We start from the raw sequence: 23,077 nt of genomic DNA, 5'->3' as shown, positions 1-23,077 counted from the left end.
ATCTGGTGGGATTCGAACCCACAACCTTTGAATGACTTTGCCAATTCACTTAGAAGTCCAACGCGCTATCCATTGTGCCACAGAGCCAGATGAAAATCAACTTGCGTACATTAAGGGATGATCGAAGTTTTGTCAATCCAGTGTTTACTTCACATCATATTATCAAGCCTTCTGGGATACATGAAAGAATGATTGTTTTCTGAAACATTAAATGTCTGTAGCAAGAATCACAGTTCGGGGTGAAACCTTGAACTGCACCTTTGTTCGCTTGGGGAGAAATTCAGAGAATAGGGTATTACAGTATTTTCTTGCCAAGTGAATTGGTTTGGACAACAATTTCATACCTTAATAAAAAAGAACTGGATAAAAAGTGCAGACATACAATTGGTTAACAATACAAAAACACAAAGAGAATATACCATAAATAGCTTTGAAAGAAGATTTTACTTTATATGTCGCTAGAAACAAATGTCTGAGTGTAGGGTGCCGTGTTTTTGGTCTATCTCATTTACAGCTATTATAAAGACAATGTTTCTGAAGGAAGGATACATTAGAAAAGTGCCAAGTTTCTGGCAGTGATGTTGTATTGCTTATGAGCAATATGTTCCTGTTGCAATGGAAGGCAGACTGCTTTTGATTCAGTTGCATGCTGTATTAGATACATAGGTTCAACTTGGGTCAAATACTAAGATTAAAGCATCGGCCAAAAATAAACATTCCTCACATGCATAATGTTCCTTGTTTGAATTAGAAAGTAAAAAATGCGACTCTGGTGGGATTCGAACCCACAACCTTTGAATGACTTTGCCAATTCACTTAGAAGACCAACGCGCTATCCATTGCGCCACAGAGCCAGATGAAAATCAACTTGCGAACATTAAGGGGTGATCGAAGTTTTGTCAATCCAGTGTTTACTTCACATCATATTATCAAGCCTTCTGGGATACAAGAAAGAATAATTGTTTTCTGAAACATAAAATGTCTGTAGAAGAATCACACTTCTGGGTGAAACCTTGAACTACACCTTTGTTCCTTTAGGGATAAATTCGGAGAATAGGGTATTACTGTATTTTCTTGCAAACTGAATACGTTTGGACAACAATTCCATACCTTAATAAAAAAGAACTGGATAAAAAGTGCAGCCATACAATTGGTTAACAATACAAAAACACAAAGAGAATATACCATAAATAGCTTTGAAAGAAGATTTTACTTTAGATGTCGCTAGAAACAAATGTCTGAGTGTAGGGTGTCGTGTTTTGGTCTATCTCATTTACAGCTATTATAAAGACAATGTTTCTGAAGGAAGGATACATTAGGAAAGTGCAAAGTTTCTGGCAGTGATGTTGTATTGCTTATGAGCAATATGTTCCTGTTGCCATGGAAGGCAGACTGCTTTTGATTCAGTTGCATGCTGTATTAGATACATAGGTTCAACTTGGGTGAAATACTAAGATTAAAGCATCGGCCAAAAATAAACATTCCTCACATGCATAATGTTCCTTATTTGAATAAGAAAGTAAAAAATGCGACTCTGGTTGGATTCAAACCCACAACCTTTGAATGACTTTGCCAATTCACTTAGAAGTCCAACGCGCTATCCATTGCGCCACAGAGCCAGATGAAAATCCACTTGCATACAGTAAGGGATGATCTAAGTTTTGTCAATCCAGTGTTTACTTCACATCACATTATCAAGCCTTCTGGGATACATGAAAGAATGATTGTTTTCTGAAACATTAAATGTCTGTAGCAAGAATCACAGTTCGGGGTGAAACCTTGAACTGCACCTTTGTTCGCTTGGGGAGAAATTCAGAGAATAGGGTATTACAGTATTTTCTTGCCAAGTGAATTGGTTTGGACAACAATTTCATACCTTAATAAAAAAGAACTGGATAAAAAGTGCAGACATACAATTGGTTAACAATACAAAAACACAAAGATAGCTTTGAAAGAAGATTTTACTTTATATGTCGCTAGAAACAAATGTCTGAGTGTAGGGTGTCGTGTTTTTGGTCTATCTCATTTACAGCTATTATAAATACAATGTTTCTGAAGGAAGGATACATTAGGAAAGTGCAAAGTTTCTGGCAGTGATGTTGTATTGCTTATGAGCAATATGTTCCTGTTGCAATGGAAGGCAGACTGCTTTTGATTCAGTTGCATGCTGTATTAGATACATAGGTTCAACTTGGGTCAAATACTAAGATTAAAGCATCGGCCAAAAATAAACATTCCTCACATGCATAATGTTCCTTGTTTGAATTAGAAAGTAAAAAATGCGACTCTGGTGGGATTCGAACCCACAACCTTTGAATGACTTTGCCAATTCACTTAGAAGTCCAACGCGCTATCCATTGCACCACAGAGCCAGACGAAAATGAACTTGCGTACATTAAGGGATGATCGAAGTTTTGTCAATCCAGTGTTTACTTCACATCATATTATCAAGGCTTCTGGGATACAAGAAAGAATAATTGTTTTCTGAAACATAAAATGTCTGTAGAAGAATCACACTTCTGGGTGAAACCTTGAACTACACCTTTGTTCCTTTAGGGATAAATTCGGAGAATAGGGTATTACTGTATTTTCTTGCAAACTGAATACGTTTGGACAACAATTCCATACCTTAATAAAAAAGAACTGGATAAAAAGTGCAGCCATATAATTGGTTAACAATACAAAAACACAAAGAGAATATACCATAAATAGCTTTGAAAGAAGATTTTACTTTATATGTCGCTAGAAACAAATGTCTGAGTGTAGGGTGTCGTGTTTTTGGTCTATCTCATTTACAGCTATTATAAAGACAATGTTTCTGAAGGAAGGATACATTAGGAAAGTGCAAAGTTTTTGGCAGTGATGTTGTATTCCTTATGAGCAATATGTTCCTGTTGCAATGGAAGGCAGACTGCTTTTGATTCAGTTGCATGCTGTATTAGATACATAGGTTCAACTTGGGTCAAATACTAAGATTAAAGCATCGGCCAAAAATAAACATTCCTCACATGCATAATGTTCCTTGTTTGAATTAGAAAGTAAAAAATGCAACTCTGGTGGGATTCGAACCCACAACCTTTGAATGACTTTGCCAATTCACTTAGAAGTCCAACGCGCTATCCATTGCGCCACAGAGCCAGATGACAATCAACTTGCGTACATCAGGGGATGATCGAGGTTTTGTCAATCCAGTGTTTACTTCACATCATATTATCAAGCCTTCTGGGATACAAGAAAGAATAATTGTTTTCTGAAACATAAAATGTCTGTAGAAGAATCACACTTCTGGGTGAAACCTTGAACTACACCTTTGTTCCTTTAGGGATAAATTCGGAGAATAGGGTATTACTGTATTTTCTTGCAAACTGAATACGTTTGGACAACAATTCCATACCTTAATAAAAAAGAACTGGATAAAAAGTGCAGCCATACAATTGGTTAACAATACAAAAACACAAAGAGAATATACCATAAATAGCTTTGAAAGAAGATTTTACTTTATATGTCGCTAGAAACAAATGTCTGAGTGTAGGGTGTCGTGTTTTTGGTCTATCTCATTTACAGCTATTATAAAGACAATGTTTCTGAAGGAAGGATACATTAGAAAAGTGCCAAGTTTCTGGCAGTGATGTTGTATTGCTTATGAGCAATATGTTCCTGTTGCAATGGAAGGCAGACTGCTTTTGATTCAGTTGCATGCTGTATTAGATACATAGGTTCAACTTGGGTCAAATACTAAGATTAAAGCATCGGCCAAAAATAAACATTCCTCACATGCATAATGTTCCTTGTTTGAATAAGAAAGTAAAAAATGCAAATCTGGTGGGATTCGAACCCACAACCTTTGAATGACTTTGCCAATTCACTTAGAAGTCCAACGCGCTATCCATTGTGCCACAGAGCCAGATGAAAATCAACTTGCGTACATTAAGGGATGATCGAAGTTTTGTCAATCCAGTTTTTACTTCACATCATATTATCAAGCCTTCTGGGATACATGAAAGAATGATTGTTTTCTGAAACATTAAATGTCTGTAGCAAGAATCACAGTTCGGGGTGAAACCTTGAACTGCACCTTTGTTCGCTTGGGGAGAAATTCAGAGAATAGGGTATTACAGTATTTTCTTGCCAAGTGAATTGGTTTGGACAACAATTTCATACCTTAATAAAAAAGAACTGGATAAAAAGTGCAGACATACAATTGGTTAACAATACAAAAACACAAAGAGAATATACCATAAATAGCTTTGAAAGAAGATTTTACTTTATATGTCGCTAGAAACAAATGTCTGAGTGTAGGGTGTCGTGTTTTTGGTCTATCTCATTTACAGCTATTATAAAGACAATGTTTCTGAAGGAAGGATACATTAGAAAAGTGCCAAGTTTCTGGCAGTGATGTTGTATTGCTTATGAGCAATATGTTCCTGTTGCAATGGAAGGCAGACTGCTTTTGATTCAGTTGCATGCTGTATTAGATACATAGGTTCAACTTGGGTCAAATACTAAGATTAAAGCATCGGCCAAAAATAAACATTCCTCACATGCATAATGTTCCTTGTTTGAATTAGAAAGTAAAAAATGCGACTCTGGTGGGATTCGAACCCACAACCTTTGAATGACTTTGCCAATTCACTTAGAAGTCCAACGCGCTATCCATTGCGCCACAGAGCCAGATGAAAATCAACTTGCGAACATTAAGGGGTGATCGAAGTTTTGTCAATCCAGTGTTTACTTCACATCATATTATCAAGACTTCTGGGATACAAGAAAGAATAATTGTTTTCTGAAACATAAAATGTCTGTAGAAGAATCACACTTCTGGGTGAAACCTTGAACTACACCTTTGTTCCTTTAGGGATAAATTCGGAGAATAGGGTATTACTGTATTTTCTTGCAAACTGAATACGTTTGGACAACAATTCCATACCTTAATAAAAAAGAACTGGATAAAAAGTGCAGCCATACAATTGGTTAACAATACAAAAACACAAAGAGAATATACCATAAATAGCTTTGAAAGAAGATTTTACTTTATATGTCGCTAGAAACAAATGTCTGAGTGTAGGGTGTCGTGTTTTTGGTCTATCTCATTTACAGCTATTATAAAGACAATGTTTCTGAAGGAAGGATACATTAGGAAAGTGCAAAGTTTTTGGCAGTGATGTTGTATTCCTTATGAGCAATATGTTCCTGTTGCAATGGAAGGCAGACTGCTTTTGATTCAGTTGCATGCTGTATTAGATACATAGGTTCAACTTGGGTCAAATACTAAGATTAAAGCATCGGCCAAAAATAAACATTCCTCACATGCATAATGTTCCTTGTTTGAATAAGAAAGTAAAAAATGCGACTCTGGTGGGATTCGAACCCACAACCTTTGAATGACTTTGCCAATTCACTTAGAAGTCCAACGCGCTATCCATTGCGCCACAGAGCCAGATGACAATCAACTTGCGTACATCAGGGGATGATCGAGGTTTTGTCAATCCAGTGTTTACTTCACATCATATTATCAAGCCTTCTGGGATACAAGAAAGAATAATTGTTTTCTGAAACATAAAATGTCTGCAGAAGAATCACACTTCTGGGTGAAACCTTGAACTACACCTTTGTTCCTTTAGGGATAAATTCGGAGAATAGGGTATTACTGTATTTTCTTGCAAACTGAATACGTTTGGACAACAATTACATACCTTAATAAAAAAGAACTGGATAAAAAGTGCAGCCATACAATTGGTTAACAATACAAAAACACAAAGAGAATATACCATAAATAGTTTTGAAAGAATATTTTACTTTATATGTCGCTAGTAACAAATGTCTGAGTGTAGGGTGTCGTGTTTTGGTCTATCTCATTTACAGCTATTATAAAGACAATGTTTCTGAAGGAAGGATACATTAGGAAAGTGCAAAGTTTCTGGCAGTGATGTTGTATTGCTTATGAGCAATATGTTCCTGTTGCCATGGAAGGCAGACTGCTTTTGATTCAGTTGCATGCTGTATTAGATACATAGGTTCAACTTGGGTGAAATACTAAGATTAAAGCATCGGCCAAAAATAAACATTCCTCACATGCATAATGTTCCTTATTTGAATAAGAAAGTAAAAAATGCGACTCTGGTTGGATTCGAACCCACAACCTTTGAATGACTTTGCCAATTCACTTAGAAGTCCAACGCGCTATCCATTGCGCAACAGAGCCAGATGAAAATCCACTTGCATACAGTAAGGGATGATCGAAGTTTTGTCAATCCAGTGTTTACTTCACATCACATTATCAAGCCTTCTGGGATACATGAAAGAATGATTGTTTTCTGAAACATTAAATGTCTGTAGCAAGAATCACAGTTCGGGGTGAAACCTTGAACTGCACCTTTGTTCGCTTGGGGAGAAATTCAGAGAATAGGGTATTACAGTATTTTCTTGCCAAGTGAATTGGTTTGGACAACAATTTCATACCTTAATAAAAAAGAACTGGATAAAAAGTGCAGACATACAATTGGTTAACAATACAAAAACACAAAGATAGCTTTGAAAGAAGATTTTACTTTATATGTCGCTAGAAACAAATGTCTGAGTGTAGGGTGTCGTGTTTTTGGTCTATCTCATTTACAGCTATTATAAAGACAATGTTTCTGAAGGAAGGATACATTAGGAAAGTGCAAAGTTTCTGGCAGTGATGTTGTATTGCTTATGAGCAATATGTTCCTGTTCCAATGGAAGGCAGACTGCTTTTGATTCAGTTGCATGCTGTATTAGATACATAGGTTCAACTTGGGTCAAATACTAAGATTAAAGCATCGGCCAAAAATAAACATTCCTCACATGCATAATGTTCCTTGTTTGAATTAGAAAGTAAAAAATGCGACTCTGGTGGGATTTGAACCCACAACCTTTGAATGACTTTGCCAATTCACTTAGAAGTCCAACGGGCTATCCATTGCGCCACAGAGCCAGATGACAATCAACTTGCGTACATCAGGGGATGATCGAGGTTTTGTCAATCCAGTGTTTACTTCACATCATATTATCAAGCCTTCTGGGATACAAGAAAGAATAATTGTTTTCTGAAACATAAAATGTCTGCAGAAGAATCACACTTCTGGGTGAAACCTTGAACTACACCTTTGTTCCTTTAGGGATAAATTCGGAGAATAGGGTATTACTGTATTTTCTTGCTAACTGAATACGTTTGGACAACAATTACATACCTTAATAAAAAAGAACTGGATAAAAAGTGCAGCCATGCAATTGGTTAACAATACAAAAACACAAAGAGAATATACCATAAATAGTTTTGAAAGAATATTTTACTTTATATGTCGCTAGAAACAAATGTCTGAGTGTAGGGTGTCGTGTTTTTGGTCTATCTCATTTACAGCTATTATAAAGACAATGTTTCTGAAGGAAGGATACATTAGGAAAGTGCAAAGTTTCTGGCAGTGATGTTGTATTGCTTATGAGCAATATGTTCCTGTTGCCATGGAAGGCAGACTGCTTTTGATTCAGTTGCATGCTGTATTAGATACATAGGTTCAACTTGGGTGAAATACTAAGATTAAAGCATCGGCCAAAAATAAACATTCCTCACATGCATAATGTTCCTTATTTGAATAAGAAAGTAAAAAATGCGACTCTGGTTGGATTCAAAGCCACAACCTTTGAATGACTTTGCCAATTCACTTAGAAGTCCAACGCGCTATCCATTGCGCCACAGAGCCAGATGAAAATCCACTTGCATACAGTAAGGGATGATCTAAGTTTTGTCAATCCAGTGTTTACTTCACATCACATTATCAAGCCTTCTGGGATACATGAAAGAATGATTGTTTTCTGAAACATTAAATGTCTGTAGCAAGAATCACAGTTCGGGGTGAAACCTTGAACTGCACCTTTGTTCGCTTGGGGAGAAATTCAGAGAATAGGGTATTACAGTATTTTCTTGCCAAGTGAATTGGTTTGGACAACAATTTCATACCTTAATAAAAAAGAACTGGATAAAAAGTGCAGACATACAATTGGTTAACAATACAAAAACACAAAGATAGCTTTGAAAGAAGATTTTACTTTATATGTCGCTAGAAACAAATGTCTGAGTGTAGGGTGTCGTGTTTTTGGTCTATCTCATTTACAGCTATTATAAATACAATGTTTCTGAAGGAAGGATACATTAGGAAAGTGCAAAGTTTCTGGCAGTGATGTTGTATTGCTTATGAGCAATATGTTCCTGTTGCAATGGAAGGCAGACTGCTTTTGATTCAGTTGCATGCTGTATTAGATACATAGGTTCAACTTGGGTCAAATACTAAGATTAAAGCATCGGCCAAAAATAAACATTCCTCACATGCATAATGTTCCTTGTTTGAATAAGAAAGTAAAAAATGCGACTCTGGTGGGATTCGAACCCACAACCTTTGAATGACTTTGCCAATTCACTTAGAAGTCCAACGCGCTATCCATTGCGCCACAGAGCCAGATGACAATCAACTTGCGTACATCAGGGGATGATCGAGGTTTTGTCAATCCAGTGTTTACTTCACATCATATTATCAAGCCTTCTGGGATACAAGAAAGAATAATTGTTTTCTGAAACATAAAATGTCTGCAGAAGAATCACACTTCTGGGTGAAACCTTGAACTACACCTTTGTTCCTTTAGGGATAAATTCGGAGAATAGGGTATTACTGTATTTTCTTGCAAACTGAATACGTTTGGACAACAATTACATACCTTAATAAAAAAGAACTGGATAAAAAGTGCAGCCATACAATTGGTTAACAATACAAAAACACAAAGAGAATATACCATAAATAGTTTTGAAAGAATATTTTACTTTATATGTCGCTAGTAACAAATGTCTGAGTGTAGGGTGTCGTGTTTTGGTCTATCTCATTTACAGCTATTATAAAGACAATGTTTCTGAAGGAAGGATACATTAGGAAAGTGCAAAGTTTCTGGCAGTGATGTTGTATTGCTTATGAGCAATATGTTCCTGTTGCCATGGAAGGCAGACTGCTTTTGATTCAGTTGCATGCTGTATTAGATACATAGGTTCAACTTGGGTGAAATACTAAGATTAAAGCATCGGCCAAAAATAAACATTCCTCACATGCATAATGTTCCTTATTTGAATAAGAAAGTAAAAAATGCGACTCTGGTTGGATTCGAACCCACAACCTTTGAATGACTTTGCCAATTCACTTAGAAGTCCAACGCGCTATCCATTGCGCAACAGAGCCAGATGAAAATCCACTTGCATACAGTAAGGGATGATCGAAGTTTTGTCAATCCAGTGTTTACTTCACATCACATTATCAAGCCTTCTGGGATACATGAAAGAATGATTGTTTTCTGAAACATTAAATGTCTGTAGCAAGAATCACAGTTCGGGGTGAAACCTTGAACTGCACCTTTGTTCGCTTGGGGAGAAATTCAGAGAATAGGGTATTACAGTATTTTCTTGCCAAGTGAATTGGTTTGGACAACAATTTCATACCTTAATAAAAAAGAACTGGATAAAAAGTGCAGACATACAATTGGTTAACAATACAAAAACACAAAGATAGCTTTGAAAGAAGATTTTACTTTATATGTCGCTAGAAACAAATGTCTGAGTGTAGGGTGTCGTGTTTTTGGTCTATCTCATTTACAGCTATTATAAAGACAATGTTTCTGAAGGAAGGATACATTAGGAAAGTGCAAAGTTTCTGGCAGTGATGTTGTATTGCTTATGAGCAATATGTTCCTGTTCCAATGGAAGGCAGACTGCTTTTGATTCAGTTGCATGCTGTATTAGATACATAGGTTCAACTTGGGTCAAATACTAAGATTAAAGCATCGGCCAAAAATAAACATTCCTCACATGCATAATGTTCCTTGTTTGAATTAGAAAGTAAAAAATGCGACTCTGGTGGGATTTGAACCCACAACCTTTGAATGACTTTGCCAATTCACTTAGAAGTCCAACGGGCTATCCATTGCGCCACAGAGCCAGATGACAATCAACTTGCGTACATCAGGGGATGATCGAGGTTTTGTCAATCCAGTGTTTACTTCACATCATATTATCAAGCCTTCTGGGATACAAGAAAGAATAATTGTTTTCTGAAACATAAAATGTCTGCAGAAGAATCACACTTCTGGGTGAAACCTTGAACTACACCTTTGTTCCTTTAGGGATAAATTCGGAGAATAGGGTATTACTGTATTTTCTTGCTAACTGAATACGTTTGGACAACAATTACATACCTTAATAAAAAAGAACTGGATAAAAAGTGCAGCCATGCAATTGGTTAACAATACAAAAACACAAAGAGAATATACCATAAATAGTTTTGAAAGAATATTTTAGTTTATATGTCGCTAGAAACAAATGTCTGAGTGTAGGGTGTCGTGTTTTTGGTCTATCTCATTTACAGCTATTATAAAGACAATGTTTCTGAAGGAAGGATACATTAGGAAAGTGCAAAGTTTCTGGCAGTGATGTTGTATTGCTTATGAGCAATATGTTCCTGTTGCCATGGAAGGCAGACTGCTTTTGATTCAGTTGCATGCTGTATTAGATACATAGGTTCAACTTGGGTGAAATACTAAGATTAAAGCATCGGCCAAAAATAAACATTCCTCACATGCATAATGTTCCTTATTTGAATAAGAAAGTAAAAAATGCGACTCTGGTTGGATTCAAACCCACAACCTTTGAATGACTTTGCCAATTCACTTAGAAGTCCAACGCGCTATCCATTGCGCCACAGAGCCAGATGAAAATCCACTTGCATACAGTAAGGGATGATCTAAGTTTTGTCAATCCAGTGTTTACTTCACATCACATTATCAAGCCTTCTGGGATACATGAAAGAATGATTGTTTTCTGAAACATTAAATGTCTGTAGCAAGAATCACAGTTCGGGGTGAAACCTTGAACTGCACCTTTGTTCGCTTGGGGAGAAATTCAGAGAATAGGGTATTACAGTATTTTCTTGCCAAGTGAATTGGTTTGGACAACAATTTCATACCTTAATAAAAAAGAACTGGATAAAAAGTGCAGACATACAATTGGTTAACAATACAAAAACACAAAGATAGCTTTGAAAGAAGATTTTACTTTATATGTCGCTAGAAACAAATGTCTGAGTGTAGGGTGTCGTGTTTTTGGTCTATCTCATTTACAGCTATTATAAATACAATGTTTCTGAAGGAAGGATACATTAGGAAAGTGCAAAGTTTCTGGCAGTGATGTTGTATTGCTTATGAGCAATATGTTCCTGTTGCAATGGAAGGCAGACTGCTTTTGATTCAGTTGCATGCTGTATTAGATACATAGGTTCAACTTGGGTCAAATACTAAGATTAAAGCATCGGCCAAAAATAAACATTCCTCACATGCATAATGTTCCTTGTTTGAATTAGAAAGTAAAAAATGCGACTCTGGTGGGATTCGAACCCACAACCTTTGAATGACTTTGCCAATTCACTTAGAAGTCCAACGGGCTATCCATTGCGCCACAGAGCCAGATGACAATCAACTTGCGTACATCAGGGGATGATCGAGGTTTTGTCAATCCAGTGTTTACTTCACATCATATTATCAAGCCTTCTGGGATACAAGAAAGAATAATTGTTTTCTGAAACATAAAATGTCTGCAGAAGAATCACACTTCTGGGTGAAACCTTGAACTACACCTTTGTTTCTTTAGGGATAAATTCGGAGAATAGGGTATTACTGTATTTTCTTGCTAACTGAATACGTTTGGACAACAATTACATACCTTAATAAAAAAGAACTGGATAAAAAGTGCAGCCATGCAATTGGTTAACAATACAAAAACACAAAGAGAATATACCATAAATAGTTTTGAAAGAATATTTTACTTTATATGTCGCTAGAAACAAATGTCTGAGTGTAGGGTGTCGTGTTTTTGGTCTATCTCATTTACAGCTATTATAAAGACAATGTTTCTGAAGGAAGGATACATTAGGAAAGTGCAAAGTTTCTGGCAGTGATGTTGTATTGCTTATGAGCAATATGTTCCTGTTGCCATGGAAGGCAGACTGCTTTTGATTCAGTTGCATGCTGTATTAGATACATAGGTTCAACTTGGGTGAAATACTAAGATTAAAGCATCGGCCAAAAATAAACATTCCTCACATGCATAATGTTCCTTATTTGAATAAGAAAGTAAAAAATGCGACTCTGGTTGGATTCAAACCCACAACCTTTGAATGACTTTGCCAATTCACTTAGAAGTCCAACGCGCTATCCATTGCGCCACAGAGCCAGATGAAAATCCACTTGCATACAGTAAGGGATGATCTAAGTTTTGTCAATCCAGTGTTTACTTCACATCACATTATCAAGCCTTCTGGGATACATGAAAGAATGATTGTTTTCTGAAACATTAAATGTCTGTAGCAAGAATCACAGTTCGGGGTGAAACCTTGAACTGCACCTTTGTTCGCTTGGGGAGAAATTCAGAGAATAGGGTATTACAGTATTTTCTTGCCAAGTGAATTGGTTTGGACAACAATTTCATACCTTAATAAAAAAGAACTGGATAAAAAGTGCAGACATACAATTGGTTAACAATACAAAAACACAAAGATAGCTTTGAAAGAAGATTTTACTTTATATGTCGCTAGAAACAAATGTCTGAGTGTAGGGTGTCGTGTTTTTGGTCTATCTCATTTACAGCTATTATAAATACAATGTTTCTGAAGGAAGGATACATTAGGAAAGTGCAAAGTTTCTGGCAGTGATGTTGTATTGCTTATGAGCAATATGTTCCTGTTGCAATGGAAGGCAGACTGCTTTTGATTCAGTTGCATGCTGTATTAGATACATAGGTTCAACTTGGGTCAAATACTAAGATTAAAGCATCGGCCAAAAATAAACATTCCTCACATGCATAATGTTCCTTGTTTGAATTAGAAAGTAAAAAATGCGACTCTGGTGGGATTCGAACCCACAACCTTTGAATGACTTTGCCAATTCACTTAGAAGTCCAACGCGCTATCCATTGCACCACAGAGCCAGACGAAAATGAACTTGCGTACATTAAGGGATGATCGAAGTTTTGTCAATCCAGTGTTTACTTCACATCATATTATCAAGGCTTCTGGGATACAAGAAAGAATAATTGTTTTCTGAAACATAAAATGTCTGTAGAAGAATCACACTTCTGGGTGAAACCTTGAACTACACCTTTGTTCCTTTAGGGATAAATTCGGAGAATAGGGTATTACTGTATTTTCTTGCAAACTGAATACGTTTGGACAACAATTCCATACCTTAATAAAAAAGAACTGGATAAAAAGTGCAGCCATATAATTGGTTAACAATACAAAAACACAAAGAGAATATACCATAAATAGCTTTGAAAGAAGATTTTACTTTATATGTCGCTAGAAACAAATGTCTGAGTGTAGGGTGTCGTGTTTTTGGTCTATCTCATTTACAGCTATTATAAAGACAATGTTTCTGAAGGAAGGATACATTAGGAAAGTGCAAAGTTTTTGGCAGTGATGTTGTATTCCTTATGAGCAATATGTTCCTGTTGCAATGGAAGGCAGACTGCTTTTGATTCAGTTGCATGCTGTATTAGATACATAGGTTCAACTTGGGTCAAATACTAAGATTAAAGCATCGGCCAAAAATAAACATTCCTCACATGCATAATGTTCCTTGTTTGAATTAGAAAGTAAAAAATGCGACTCTGGTGGGATTCGAACCCACAACCTTTGAATGACTTTGCCAATTCACTTAGAAGTCCAACGCGCTATCCATTGCGCCACAGAGCCAGATGACAATCAACTTGCGTACATCAGGGGATGATCGAGGTTTTGTCAATCCAGTGTTTACTTCACATCATATTATCAAGCCTTCTGGGATACAAGAAAGAATAATTGTTTTCTGAAACATAAAATGTCTGCAGAAGAATCACACTTCTGGGTGAAACCTTGAACTACACCTTTGTTCCTTTAGGGATAAATTCGGAGAATAGGGTATTACTGTATTTTCTTGCAAACTGAATACGTTTGGACAACAATTACATACCTTAATAAAAAAGAACTGGATAAAAAGTGCAGCCATACAATTGGTTAACAATACAAAAACACAAAGAGAATATACCATAAATAGTTTTGAAAGAATATTTTACTTTATATGTCGCTAGTAACAAATGTCTGAGTGTAGGGTGTCGTGTTTTGGTCTATCTCATTTACAGCTATTATAAAGACAATGTTTCTGAAGGAAGGATACATTAGGAAAGTGCAAAGTTTCTGGCAGTGATGTTGTATTGCTTATGAGCAATATGTTCCTGTTGCCATGGAAGGCAGACTGCTTTTGATTCAGTTGCATGCTGTATTAGATACATAGGTTCAACTTGGGTGAAATACTAAGATTAAAGCATCGGCCAAAAATAAACATTCCTCACATGCATAATGTTCCTTATTTGAATAAGAAAGTAAAAAATGCGACTCTGGTTGGATTCGAACCCACAACCTTTGAATGACTTTGCCAATTCACTTAGAAGTCCAACGCGCTATCCATTGCGCAACAGAGCCAGATGAAAATCCACTTGCATACAGTAAGGGATGATCGAAGTTTTGTCAATCCAGTGTTTACTTCACATCACATTATCAAGCCTTCTGGGATACATGAAAGAATGATTGTTTTCTGAAACATTAAATGTCTGTAGCAAGAATCACAGTTCGGGGTGAAACCTTGAACTGCACCTTTGTTCGCTTGGGGAGAAATTCAGAGAATAGGGTATTACAGTATTTTCTTGCCAAGTGAATTGGTTTGGACAACAATTTCATACCTTAATAAAAAAGAACTGGATAAAAAGTGCAGACATACAATTGGTTAACAATACAAAAACACAAAGATAGCTTTGAAAGAAGATTTTACTTTATATGTCGCTAGAAACAAATGTCTGAGTGTAGGGTGTCGTGTTTTTGGTCTATCTCATTTACAGCTATTATAAAGACAATGTTTCTGAAGGAAGGATACATTAGGAAAGTGCAAAGTTTCTGGCAGTGATGTTGTATTGCTTATGAGCAATATGTTCCTGTTCCAATGGAAGGCAGACTGCTTTTGATTCAGTTGCATGCTGTATTAGATACATAGGTTCAACTTGGGTCAAATACTAAGATTAAAGCATCGGCCAAAAATAAACATTCCTCACATGCATAATGTTCCTTGTTTGAATTAGAAAGTAAAAAATGCGACTCTGGTGGGATTTGAACCCACAACCTTTGAATGACTTTGCCAATTCACTTAGAAGTCCAACGGGCTATCCATTGCGCCACAGAGCCAGATGAAAATCAACTTGCGTACATCAGGGGATGATCGAGGTTTTGTCAATCCAGTGTTTACTTCACATCATATTATCAAGCCTTCTGGGATACAAGAAAGAATAATTGTTTTCTGAAACATAAAATGTCTGCAGAAGAATCACACTTCTGGGTGAAACCTTGAACTACACCTTTGTTCCTTTAGGGATAAATTCGGAGAATAGGGTATTACTGTATTTTCTTGCTAACTGAATACGTTTGGACAACAATTACATACCTTAATAAAAAAGAACTGGATAAAAAGTGCAGCCATGCAATTGGTTAACAATACAAAAACACAAAGAGAATATACCATAAATAGTTTTGAAAGAATATTTTACTTTATATGTCGCTAGAAACAAATGTCTGAGTGTAGGGTGTCGTGTTTTTGGTCTATCTCATTTACAGCTATTATAAAGACAATGTTTCTGAAGGAAGGATACATTAGGAAAGTGCAAAGTTTCTGGCAGTGATGTTGTATTGCTTATGAGCAATATGTTCCTGTTGCCATGGAAGGCAGACTGCTTTTGATTCAGTTGCATGCTGTATTAGATACATAGGTTCAACTTGGGTGAAATACTAAGATTAAAGCATCGGCCAAAAATAAACATTCCTCACATGCATAATGTTCCTTATTTGAATAAGAAAGTAAAAAATGCGACTCTGGTTGGATTCAAACCCACAACCTTTGAATGACTTTGCCAATTCACTTAGAAGTCCAACGCGCTATCCATTGCGCCACAGAGCCAGATGAAAATCCACTTGCATACAGTAAGGGATGATCTAAGTTTTGTCAATCCAGTGTTTACTTCACATCACATTATCAAGCCTTCTGGGATACATGAAAGAATGATTGTTTTCTGAAACATTAAATGTCTGTAGCAAGAATCACAGTTCGGGGTGAAACCTTGAACTGCACCTTTGTTCGCTTGGGGAGAAATTCAGAGAATAGGGTATTACAGTATTTTCTTGCCAAGTGAATTGGTTTGGACAACAATTTCATACCTTAATAAAAAAGAACTGGATAAAAAGTGCAGACATACAATTGGTTAACAATACAAAAACACAAAGATAGCTTTGAAAGAAGATTTTACTTTATATGTCGCTAGAAACAAATGTCTGAGTGTAGGGTGTCGTGTTTTTGGTCTATCTCATTTACAGCTATTATAAATACAATGTTTCTGAAGGAAGGATACATTAGGAAAGTGCAAAGTTTCTGGCAGTGATGTTGTATTGCTTATGAGCAATATGTTCCTGTTGCAATGGAAGGCAGACTGCTTTTGATTCAGTTGCATGCTGTATTAGATACATAGGTTCAACTTGGGTCAAATACTAAGATTAAAGCATCGGCCAAAAATAAACATTCCTCACATGCATAATGTTCCTTGTTTGAATAAGAAAGTAAAAAATGCGACTCTGGTGGGATTCGAACCCACAACCTTTGAATGACTTTGCCAATTCACTTAGAAGTCCAACGCGCTATCCATTGCGCCACAGAGCCAGATGACAATCAACTTGCGTACATCAGGGGATGATCGAGGTTTTGTCAATCCAGTGTTTACTTCACATCATATTATCAAGCCTTCTGGGATACAAGAAAGAATAATTGTTTTCTGAAACATAAAATGTCTGCAGAAGAATCACACTTCTGGGTGAAACCTTGAACTACACCTTTGTTCCTTTAGGGATAAATTCGGAGAATAGGGTATTACTGTATTTTCTTGCAAACTGAATACGTTTGGACAACAATTACATACCTTAATAAAAAAGAACTGGATAAAAAGTGCAGCCATACAATTGGTTAACAATACAAAAACACAAAGAGAATATACCATAAATAGTTTTGAAAGAATATTTTACTTTATATGTCGCTAGTAACAAATGTCTGAGTGTAGGGTGTCGTGTTTTGGTCTATCTCATTTACAGCTATTATAAAGACAATGTTTCTGAAGGAAGGATACATTAGGAAAGTGCAAAGTTTCTGGCAGTGATGTTGTATTGCTTATGAGCAATATGTTCCTGTTGCCATGGAAGGCAGACTGCTTTTGATTCAGTTGCATGCTGTATTAGATACATAGGTTCAACTTGGGTGAAATACTAAGATTAAAGCATCGGCCAAAAATAAACATTCCTCACATGCATAATGTTCCTTATTTGAATAAGAAAGTAAAAAATGCGACTCTGGTTGGATTCGAACCCACAACCTTTGAATGACTTTGCCAATTCACTTAGAAGTCCAACGCGCTATCCATTGCGCAACAGAGCCAGATGAAAATCCACTTGCATACAGTAAGGGATGATCGAAGTTTTGTCAATCCAGTGTTTACTTCACATCACATTATCAAGCCTTCTGGGATACATGAAAGAATGATTGTTTTCTGAAACATTAAATGTCTGTAGCAAGAATCACAGTTCGGGGTGAAACCTTGAACTGCACCTTTGTTCGCTTGGGGAGAAATTCAGAGAATAGGGTATTACAGTATTTTCTTGCCAAGTGAATTGGTTTGGACAACAATTTCATACCTTAATAAAAAAGAACTGGATAAAAAGTGCAGACATACAATTGGTTAACAATACAAAAACACAAAGATAGCTTTGAAAGAAGATTTTACTTTATATGTCGCTAGAAACAAATGTCTGAGTGTAGGGTGTCGTGTTTTTGGTCTATCTCATTTACAGCTATTATAAAGACAATGTTTCTGAAGGAAGGATACATTAGGAAAGTGCAAAGTTTCTGGCAGTGATGTTGTATTGCTTATGAGCAATATGTTCCTGTTCCAATGGAAGGCAGACTGCTTTTGATTCAGTTGCATGCTGTATTAGATACATAGGTTCAACTTGGGTCAAATACTAAGATTAAAGCATCGGCCAAAAATAAACATTCCTCACATGCATAATGTTCCTTGTTTGAATTAGAAAGTAAAAAATGCGACTCTGGTGGGATTTGAACCCACAACCTTTGAATGACTTTGCCAATTCACTTAGAAGTCCAACGGGCTATCCATTGCGCCACAGAGCCAGATGACAATCAACTTGCGTACATCAGGGGATGATCGAGGTTTTGTCAATCCAGTGTTTACTTCACATCATATTATCAAGCCTTCTGGGATACAAGAAAGAATAATTGTTTTCTGAAACATAAAATGTCTGCAGAAGAATCACACTTCTGGGTGAAACCTTGAACTACACCTTTGTTCCTTTAGGGATAAATTCGGAGAATAGGGTATTACTGTATTTTCTTGCTAACTGAATACGTTTGGACAACAATTACATACCTTAATAAAAAAGAACTGGATAAAAAGTGCAGCCATGCAATTGGTTAACAATACAAAAACACAAAGAGAATATACCATAAATAGTTTTGAAAGAATATTTTAGTTTATATGTCGCTAGAAACAAATGTCTGAGTGTAGGGTGTCGTGTTTTTGGTCTATCTCATTTACAGCTATTATAAAGACAATGTTTCTGAAGGAAGGATACATTAGGAAAGTGCAAAGTTTCTGGCAGTGATGTTGTATTGCTTATGAGCAATATGTTCCTGTTGCCATGGAAGGCAGACTGCTTTTGATTCAGTTGCATGCTGTATTAGATACATAGGTTCAACTTGGGTGAAATACTAAGATTAAAGCATCGGCCAAAAATAAACATTCCTCACATGCATAATGTTCCTTATTTGAATAAGAAAGTAAAAAATGCGACTCTGGTTGGATTCAAACCCACAACCTTTGAATGACTTTGCCAATTCACTTAGAAGTCCAACGCGCTATCCATTGCGCCACAGAGCCAGATGAAAATCCACTTGCATACAGTAAGGGATGATCTAAGTTTTGTCAATCCAGTGTTTACTTCACATCACATTATCAAGCCTTCTGGGATACATGAAAGAATGATTGTTTTCTGAAACATTAAATGTCTGTAGCAAGAATCACAGTTCGGGGTGAAACCTTGAACTGCACCTTTGTTCGCTTGGGGAGAAATTCAGAGAATAGGGTATTACAGTATTTTCTTGCCAAGTGAATTGGTTTGGACAACAATTTCATACCTTAATAAAAAAGAACTGGATAAAAAGTGCAGACATACAATTGGTTAACAATACAAAAACACAAAGATAGCTTTGAAAGAAGATTTTACTTTATATGTCGCTAGAAACAAATGTCTGAGTGTAGGGTGTCGTGTTTTTGGTCTATCTCATTTACAGCTATTATAAATACAATGTTTCTGAAGGAAGGATACATTAGGAAAGTGCAAAGTTTCTGGCAGTGATGTTGTATTGCTTATGAGCAATATGTTCCTGTTGCAATGGAAGGCAGACTGCTTTTGATTCAGTTGCATGCTGTATTAGATACATAGGTTCAACTTGGGTCAAATACTAAGATTAAAGCATCGGCCAAAAATAAACATTCCTCACATGCATAATGTTCCTTGTTTGAATTAGAAAGTAAAAAATGCGACTCTGGTGGGATTCGAACCCACAACCTTTGAATGACTTTGCCAATTCACTTAGAAGTCCAACGGGCTATCCATTGCGCCACAGAGCCAGATGACAATCAACTTGCGTACATCAGGGGATGATCGAGGTTTTGTCAATCCAGTGTTTACTTCACATCATATTATCAAGCCTTCTGGGATACAAGAAAGAATAATTGTTTTCTGAAACATAAAATGTCTGCAGAAGAATCACACTTCTGGGTGAAACCTTGAACTACACCTTTGTTTCTTTAGGGATAAATTCGGAGAATAGGGTATTACTGTATTTTCTTGCTAACTGAATACGTTTGGACAACAATTACATACCTTAATAAAAAAGAACTGGATAAAAAGTGCAGCCATGCAATTGGTTAACAATACAAAAACACAAAGAGAATATACCATAAATAGTTTTGAAAGAATATTTTACTTTATATGTCGCTAGAAACAAATGTCTGAGTGTAGGGTGTCGTGTTTTTGGTCTATCTCATTTACAGCTATTATAAAGACAATGTTTCTGAAGGAAGGATACATTAGGAAAGTGCAAAGTTTCTGGCAGTGATGTTGTATTGCTTATGAGCAATATGTTCCTGTTGCCATGGAAGGCAGACTGCTTTTGATTCAGTTGCATGCTGTATTAGATACATAGGTTCAACTTGGGTGAAATACTAAGATTAAAGCATCGGCCAAAAATAAACATTCCTCACATGCATAATGTTCCTTATTTGAATAAGAAAGTAAAAAATGCGACTCTGGTTGGATTCAAACCCACAACCTTTGAATGACTTTGCCAATTCACTTAGAAGTCCAACGCGCTATCCATTGCGCCACAGAGCCAGATGAAAATCCACTTGCATACAGTAAGGGATGATCTAAGTTTTGTCAATCCAGTGTTTACTTCACATCACATTATCAAGCCTTCTGGGATACATGAAAGAATGATTGTTTTCTGAAACATTAAATGTCTGTAGCAAGAATCACAGTTCGGGGTGAAACCTTGAACTGCACCTTTGTTCGCTTGGGGAGAAATTCAGAGAATAGGGTATTACAGTATTTTCTTGCCAAGTGAATTGGTTTGGACAACAATTTCATACCTTAATAAAAAAGAACTGGATAAAAAGTGCAGACATACAATTGGTTAACAATACAAAAACACAAAGATAGCTTTGAAAGAAGATTTTACTTTATATGTCGCTAGAAACAAATGTCTGAGTGTAGGGTGTCGTGTTTTTGGTCTATCTCATTTACAGCTATTATAAATACAATGTTTCTGAAGGAAGGATACATTAGGAAAGTGCAACGTTTCTGGCAGTGATGTTGTATTGCTTATGAGCAATATGTTCCTGTTGCAATGGAAGGCAGACTGCTTTTGATTCAGTTGCATGCTGTATTAGATACATAGGTTCAACTTGGGTCAAATACTAAGATTAAAGCATCGGCCAAAAATAAACATTCCTCACATGCATAATGTTCCTTGTTTGAATTAGAAAGTAAAAAATGCGACTCTGGTGGGATTCGAACCCACAACCTTTGAATGACTTTGCCAATTCACTTAGAAGTCCAACGCGCTATCCATTGCACCACAGAGCCAGACGAAAATGAACTTGCGTACATTAAGGGATGATCGAAGTTTTGTCAATCCAGTGTTTACTTCACATCATATTATCAAGGCTTCTGGGATACAAGAAAGAATAATTGTTTTCTGAAACATAAAATGTCTGTAGAAGAATCACACTTCTGGGTGAAACCTTGAACTACACCTTTGTTCCTTTAGGGATAAATTCGGAGAATAGGGTATTACTGTATTTTCTTGCAAACTGAATACGTTTGGACAACAATTCCATACCTTAATAAAAAAGAACTGGATAAAAAGTGCAGCCATATAATTGGTTAACAATACAAAAACACAAAGAGAATATACCATAAATAGCTTTGAAAGAAGATTTTACTTTATATGTCGCTAGAAACAAATGTCTGAGTGTAGGGTGTCGTGTTTTTGGTCTATCTCATTTACAGCTATTATAAAGACAATGTTTCTGAAGGAAGGATACATTAGGAAAGTGCAAAGTTTTTGGCAGTGATGTTGTATTCCTTATGAGCAATATGTTCCTGTTGCAATGGAAGGCAGACTGCTTTTGATTCAGTTGCATGCTGTATTAGATACATAGGTTCAACTTGGGTCAAATACTAAGATTAAAGCATCGGCCAAAAATAAACATTCCTCACATGCATAATGTTCCTTGTTTGAATTAGAAAGTAAAAAATGCGACTCTGGTGGGATTCGAACCCACAACCTTTGAATGACTTTGCCAATTCACTTAGAAGTCCAACGCGCTATCCATTGCGCCACAGAGCCAGATGACAATCAACTTGCGTACATCAGGGGATGATCGAGGTTTTGTCAATCCAGTGTTTACTTCACATCATATTATCAAGCCTTCTGGGATACAAGAAAGAATAATTTTTTTCTGAAACATAAAATGTCTGTAGAAGAATCACACTTCTGGGTGAAACCTTGAACTACACCTTTGTTCCTTTAGGGATAAATTCGGAGAATAGGGTATTACTGTATTTTCTTGCAAACTGAATACGTTTGGACAACAATTCCATACCTTAATAAAAAAGAACTGGATAAAAAGTGCAGCCATACAATTGGTTAACAATACAAAAACACAAAGAGAATATACCATAAATAGCTTTGAAAGAAGATTTTACTTTATATGTCGCTAGAAACAAATGTCTGAGTGTAGGGTGTCGTGTTTTTGGTCTATCTCATTTACAGCTATTATAAAGACAATGTTTCTGAAGGAAGGATACATTAGAAAAGTGCCAAGTTTCTGGCAGTGATGTTGTATTGCTTATGAGCAATATGTTCCTGTTGCAATGGAAGGCAGACTGCTTTTGATTCAGTTGCATGCTGTATTAGATACATAGGTTCAACTTGGGTCAAATACTAAGATTAAAGCATCGGCCAAAAATAAACATTCCTCACATGCATAATGTTCCTTGTTTGAATAAGAAAGTAAAAAATGCAAATCTGGTGGGATTCGAACCCACAACCTTTGAATGACTTTGCCAATTCACTTAGAAGTCCAACGCGCTATCCATTGTGCCACAGAGCCAGATGAAAATCAACTTGCGTACATTAAGGGATGATCGAAGTTTTGTCAATCCAGTGTTTACTTCACATCATATTATCAAGCCTTCTGGGATACATGAAAGAATGATTGTTTTCTGAAACATTAAATGTCTGTAGCAAGAATCACAGTTCGGGGTGA

At 36.3% G+C, this 23,077-nt stretch overlaps 11 non-coding genes across 11 annotated transcripts; all 11 read right to left on the bottom strand.

The window, feature by feature from the left end:
- Nucleotides 1–764: 764 nt before the first annotated feature.
- On the bottom strand, nt 765–854 carry TRNAR-UCU (transfer RNA arginine (anticodon UCU)). Its single transcript is given in 2 exon segments — nt 765–800; nt 818–854. It is a non-coding gene; the product is annotated as a tRNA-Arg (tRNA).
- A 1,428-nt stretch (nt 855–2,282) lies between these two features.
- TRNAR-UCU (transfer RNA arginine (anticodon UCU)) lies at nt 2,283–2,372 on the bottom strand. Its single transcript is given in 2 exon segments — nt 2,283–2,318; nt 2,336–2,372. It is a non-coding gene; the product is annotated as a tRNA-Arg (tRNA).
- A 676-nt stretch (nt 2,373–3,048) lies between these two features.
- TRNAR-UCU (transfer RNA arginine (anticodon UCU)) lies at nt 3,049–3,138 on the bottom strand. Its single transcript is given in 2 exon segments — nt 3,049–3,084; nt 3,102–3,138. It is a non-coding gene; the product is annotated as a tRNA-Arg (tRNA).
- Nucleotides 3,139–4,581: 1,443 nt separating this feature from the next.
- Nucleotides 4,582–4,671, bottom strand: TRNAR-UCU (transfer RNA arginine (anticodon UCU)). Its single transcript is given in 2 exon segments — nt 4,582–4,617; nt 4,635–4,671. It is a non-coding gene; the product is annotated as a tRNA-Arg (tRNA).
- A 676-nt stretch (nt 4,672–5,347) lies between these two features.
- On the bottom strand, nt 5,348–5,437 carry TRNAR-UCU (transfer RNA arginine (anticodon UCU)). The gene is given in 2 exon segments: nt 5,348–5,383; nt 5,401–5,437. It is a non-coding gene; the product is annotated as a tRNA-Arg (tRNA).
- A 2,947-nt stretch (nt 5,438–8,384) lies between these two features.
- Nucleotides 8,385–8,474, bottom strand: TRNAR-UCU (transfer RNA arginine (anticodon UCU)). Its single transcript is given in 2 exon segments — nt 8,385–8,420; nt 8,438–8,474. It is a non-coding gene; the product is annotated as a tRNA-Arg (tRNA).
- A 4,466-nt stretch (nt 8,475–12,940) lies between these two features.
- On the bottom strand, nt 12,941–13,030 carry TRNAR-UCU (transfer RNA arginine (anticodon UCU)). Its single transcript is given in 2 exon segments — nt 12,941–12,976; nt 12,994–13,030. It is a non-coding gene; the product is annotated as a tRNA-Arg (tRNA).
- Nucleotides 13,031–13,706: 676 nt separating this feature from the next.
- TRNAR-UCU (transfer RNA arginine (anticodon UCU)) lies at nt 13,707–13,796 on the bottom strand. The gene is given in 2 exon segments: nt 13,707–13,742; nt 13,760–13,796. It is a non-coding gene; the product is annotated as a tRNA-Arg (tRNA).
- A 2,947-nt stretch (nt 13,797–16,743) lies between these two features.
- On the bottom strand, nt 16,744–16,833 carry TRNAR-UCU (transfer RNA arginine (anticodon UCU)). The gene is given in 2 exon segments: nt 16,744–16,779; nt 16,797–16,833. It is a non-coding gene; the product is annotated as a tRNA-Arg (tRNA).
- A 4,466-nt stretch (nt 16,834–21,299) lies between these two features.
- TRNAR-UCU (transfer RNA arginine (anticodon UCU)) lies at nt 21,300–21,389 on the bottom strand. The gene is given in 2 exon segments: nt 21,300–21,335; nt 21,353–21,389. It is a non-coding gene; the product is annotated as a tRNA-Arg (tRNA).
- Nucleotides 21,390–22,065: 676 nt separating this feature from the next.
- On the bottom strand, nt 22,066–22,155 carry TRNAR-UCU (transfer RNA arginine (anticodon UCU)). Its single transcript is given in 2 exon segments — nt 22,066–22,101; nt 22,119–22,155. It is a non-coding gene; the product is annotated as a tRNA-Arg (tRNA).
- Between the last annotated feature and the right edge of the window lie 922 nt (nt 22,156–23,077).

The sequence above is a fragment of the Ambystoma mexicanum genome, assembly GCF_040938575.1.
Source record: "Ambystoma mexicanum isolate Mex_15411 chromosome 12 unlocalized genomic scaffold, UKY_AmexF1_1 Mex_chr12_unloc.1, whole genome shotgun sequence".
Lineage (NCBI taxonomy): Eukaryota > Metazoa > Chordata > Amphibia > Caudata > Ambystomatidae > Ambystoma > Ambystoma mexicanum.
The sequence above is the reverse complement of the archived record's forward strand: the minus strand, read 5'-3'. Positions and strand labels throughout refer to the sequence as shown.